The following is a 4,739-nucleotide window of genomic DNA, read 5'->3' on the forward strand; positions in this document are numbered from 1 at the left end:
GGCCCCGCGGGGCGCGATGGGGATGGTAGGCACTGCCGGGAGCCGCGCGGCGAGGCCCCGCAGCCTACTGGGAGTTGTAGTTCACGTGGCCGCGCACAGAACGGCGGCACCTCTGGAAGAGAACTACAGCTCCCGGCACGTCCGGCGGCAGCGGCGCCGCGGGGGCGCGCCCGGGCGGCCGCGATTGGCCGCCGGCAGCCCGGGAAGATTCGCTTCGTCCCGATCCCGGTCCCCGTCCCGATCCCTGCCCTAATCCCAGCTCCAGCCCCGGGCCCAGCCCCGGCCCCACGGAGCGGGATGAAGGTGCCAAAGCTGCGCTCGAGCCTCGTCACTGTGTGCTGAGGACAAAGGCCGCGATCCGCTGTGCCCGGGGCTCGTCCCGGCCGTTCCCAGGGCCTGCGCCGGGCGGGAGCGGCTGGGTTACACCGGCGTGTGGCACTGCCGGCAGCATCAGAAGGATGGCCAGGCTGGATGGGGCTTGGAGCAAGCTGGCCTAGTGCCATCTGCCCCTGTGCGTGGCAGGGGGTTGGGAGCAGATGGCTTTTTTGAGGTTCCTTCCAGCCCAAGCCACTCTGATCCCGTGATTCCCAGAACTCTGATTTCGTTGCCGCATCCCTGTGTGTGTAGCAGCACAGCCTGGCTGGGCACAAGCACCGTATCAGTTCATTGGGGAGATTTCTTTTTCTTAGGTGTGTGATGCTTAGGGGATCCACCGAGAGAAGGTAAATTAGGAATTGTCAGTGGAGAAATAGATCAGGATAGCTCTGCACAGGCAGAGGATGAGCATCCCCACGTGCAGCTCCTGCAGAATAATCATAGCACTCTCACTCTGGAAAAAAATCAGTTTGTACACGTCTGGAACATTCAAGTACTCTTAAATACCCTCTCCCCCCCTCTTCAAAAATAGTAATATCACAGAGAAAGCTGCTTATATGGTTATCAAACTTGATATTTTCGTGCCTGCTGCTCTCACAGTAGTGTTTTCCTCTCTTTAATTTAAACATGCAAGACTGTTGCCAGGCACACGTTTCTGGTAGAAGTTGTTCTAGCACATGGATACAGAGAGAGGTGGCTTAAGTAACTCTTTAAATTGTACTAAAACCACAGCAATTTGAATATATAAATTACTGGGGTACCCGAAGCATGGATTTTGAATAGCCAGAGATCTGCAGGTAAGGAATCTCCGTGTCCAGCACAGATCAAAGACTTTTTTGTTTATTTCACTTGTTTGGTCTACAGGCAGTAAATCCCAGGAATTCTCTGATTGTTGTGACATTTTCCAGTGCCTGCAGCTCCAGCAGATGATGCAGCAGGACTGGGGAGGTGCTGTGAGACAGAATGATGTTGTGGCACCCAGTACTGACCAGCATCAGTGTGTGCAGCACTGCCTGATGTCCCTGGCAATGTGTTTTTGTCTAATGCAGCAATTAAAAAAAAAAAATAAACTAAGGTTTGTTTCAGTTTCAGCAATACTCAAGGTCTCTGTAAAAAGTGGGTATATATTTAAATTTAATTACAGCAACATCCAAGGAATGAAGCCCTTTATAAAGCAACCATACACTGACTGAGTCTTCTCCAAGTTCGTACTGAGAGTGAAGTTTTTCCACTGGGTTTAAGATTTGCAGAATTCAGAGTGTTGGGTAGTACTGATCCCAGGAGAAATTCTCTGGGAAAAAACCCTCTACTGTGCAACTGTGTTTTCCCATTAACAAGTACCTCTTTTGATATTTGTTAATGGGGGGATCAGACCCAGCCAACATGAGTTTAGGAAAAGGCAAAATCTGCTTGACCAACCTGATCTCCTTCCATGAGAGGGACACCCACCTGGAGGATGAGGAAAGGCTGTAGATGTGTTCATCTGGACTTCAGTAAAGAGTTTAACACCATTTCCCACAGCATCCTCCTGGAGAATCTGGCTGTCCATGGCTTGGACAGGGGCTCTATTTGGTGGGTAAAAATCTGGCTGGACAGCTGAGCCCAGAGAGCTGCCCAGAGGCTACAACAACATAGCAATTTTCACTGAGTGTTGACTCTAGCAAAGGAGCTGTTTTGATCTTGCTTCTTGATTTATCTCTTTGTCAGAGCAGTTTATCTATTGGAAATTGTTAGCTTGCATACCTTATTCTTAATTCCAAGTCTGGCAGCTGTGCTGTGGCAGTGAAATCTTGCAGAGACGGTTTGCTGACTGGTCTTCACCTCAGCTCTAAAATCAAAGCACTTTTAATTTTTTTATTTTTTTTTTCCCCTAGAGAACCCACATTTTACAGATTTATGAAGAAAATCAAGACACAAGAAAGGTTTGAGTTCTTAAATCATTTCCACAGGATACTGTAGGTCAACCTGGGAGGTAGCAAAAGCTGCCCTAGAAGGGCAATGTGGAATCAGGAATTATGGAATACAACCAGCCTAAACTTAAACCATGTCCTGAAAACATGCTTTCCACTCCTGACCTTGACTTCTTTTGTTATTTACTTTATATATTTATTCTCCCAAAAAAAAACCATAATGCTTCATCTAAATGGAATGTATTTAGTTTTACCTGACTTAGCTGGAAGGTTGACATTTACAAAGAGACATGGCTAATAGTCGGAGCTATCTGAATTTTGCAATACAGACACAGCCAAAGCTCTTCCCTCACAGCAAACACAGGTAGGAAACCAGACCTAGGTCAGGATGGGAGCTGAGCAAAGTAAACTAATTCAATAATAATGCATAAGTAAACAGAAAAAGAATTGTCAAATAACTAAAACTTCTAAAAATGAGAAAACATGAAGAAGGATCAGTTTTCTGCATCAAAATACTCTTTTATTTTGATATCAATTATCTTTTACTAAGAGGAAGAAATCTTACCTGTAGTCAAAACCAGAAGAATAATTTCTGTTTTTTCATAGTTCATCAAGCCCATCAACTCTTCCAAAAATCTGGTTGTAATAACTGACAGCAACCAAAAAAAAAAAAAAAAAAACCCAAAAAGACAAGAAAAAGCAAATCTTATTACAGCTTTATGTTTCAGGGGAAAGCCCTTTTTCTTAAAATTGCACCTAATTCCTCTGAGCTGAAAGTTTCTCATGTGGAAGTATAACTTAATCAGGAAGCATCTAGAGCCTTTACACATGGAAAGGTCATTCCACCAAAAATAAACATAAAGACGCTGCCAGTCTACTGGAAGTTTAGTTCAAATGCCATCCAGAATTTGTCATCTGTCAGCTTCCTTGTTTGCAGCAAGAAAAGACACGTGTGTTCTGAAATACAAGAAAACTTTCTGTCATGTCACACTGCTCCTATTTGATCATAGTCTGAACTCTGAAAAAGCATTGGACAGGATCCCAGAGAGCCAACAGCAGCAAAATGTGTCTGGCAAAATCAAGGAGTTAAATGCACAAACAAACTGCTGCAGTGTTGCTTTCCCAAGGTTCACAAAAAGGAACTTTGAAGGCTGTGCCACCTCTGTCTGCACTGGAGCTGCTTCAAAAAGCCAGAAACTTCACAGCATCTTTATTTCTGTTGTGAAACTGAATAAAAATATTCCAAGAGAATGTGACTCCCTGGACATCTTAACAGGAGACATCTGCTTATCACAATTACCCCAAACTTTGCAGCTCAGGAGCTTGTTATACCAAAACCATGAAGCAAAACTGTATAAGACATATCTTTATTTGACTGTTCAGAGCCAAAAGAGATGTTATTCCAATCCTATTTGTTTTAAAATGCATTTCTGTCCACTATGAATACTTCATAATCACTCAACACCTTTGTTTAATTATGCTAAATAATGATGAACAAAAACATTCTCATTGATTATATGTTTATATCGATTATATGTTTAAAACAATGTTCAAAAACATCGTTTACTGACACAAAACCACACCAAGTTACGAATGCACAGCCTTGCACAACCTCTTACAAAGATTTTGTTTCTAAGACTTTAGCCCTGGAACAAGCAAAAAGGGGAACCATGTGCACAGATAAATATGTATTGTAAAAAACAGGCTGGGGATTCTGTGCAAAAGTCACTAGTGAGGCTGTAGAGCTGCAACCTGAAATTCTCTTTGTTTATTTTCTTTCGGGAAACTTCTGGCTGTATTTGTGTTAGAGAGGAAAGAAAGCAATGTAGGATATAGTTGTCTAGACTCTATTAGATCACAACATCCCACACTGTGTGTTCAGTACAAGGGCTCAGTCATGCAAGATCCTTTCTTTTAATCTGTTTTTTGCTCTGCTGAGTCTTGCTGCCTGCTTGATATTGCTACAGACTGCTCAGTTCCCTCTCCTGCAAGTTTTTCCTGGATGTTCACACTTGGCATTGCTCCCAGTGAAGATGTGGAGCTAAAAACCCGTGGTGAAACAGAGACAACTTCAGTCCCAGAACTGTTCTGCTCCTGTTGATTAAATCAGTGGAGGGTAAAGGCTTAAAACAGAATTTGCAAAGCAAAAATTTACACCTAATGCAGGATGTAATTCAGGAAACACAGATATGAAGCCAGTAAAATTCTCAGACTAAAGACAAAAAGCCCACATGCAGTGATCTTGTGGTATAGAGTTGAATTGGGCTGCAAGAAATAAAAGTTAAAGGTTCTGATGTGGATAAGAGCCACGAGACTTGAACCACAATCCAGTGCCTGCCCCAAGCATGGGATTATTCTGGGGTGATATTTTAATTTCTCTACACAAAGGCCAAAAAAAGAAGAAAGATTTTTGCTTCTCAGTGAAGATCAGCAACAATTATGAAATCTCCAAAG

The 4,739-nt window shown here is 43.4% G+C and overlaps 1 long non-coding RNA gene across 1 annotated transcript; it reads right to left on the reverse strand.

Moving 5' to 3' along the window:
• Window positions 1-1,824: 1,824 nt before the first annotated feature.
• Window positions 1,825-3,060, reverse strand: LOC131580590 (uncharacterized). The gene is made up of 3 exons (XR_009277897.1): window positions 2,851-3,060; window positions 2,119-2,203; window positions 1,825-1,996 (listed from the first exon to the last, which is right to left on the reverse strand). It is a non-coding gene; the product is annotated as an uncharacterized LOC131580590 (long non-coding RNA).
• Window positions 3,061-4,739: the final 1,679 nt, after the last annotated feature.

The sequence above is a fragment of the Poecile atricapillus genome, chromosome 6 (genome assembly GCF_030490865.1).
Source record: "Poecile atricapillus isolate bPoeAtr1 chromosome 6, bPoeAtr1.hap1, whole genome shotgun sequence".
Classification (NCBI taxonomy): domain Eukaryota; kingdom Metazoa; phylum Chordata; class Aves; order Passeriformes; family Paridae; genus Poecile; species Poecile atricapillus.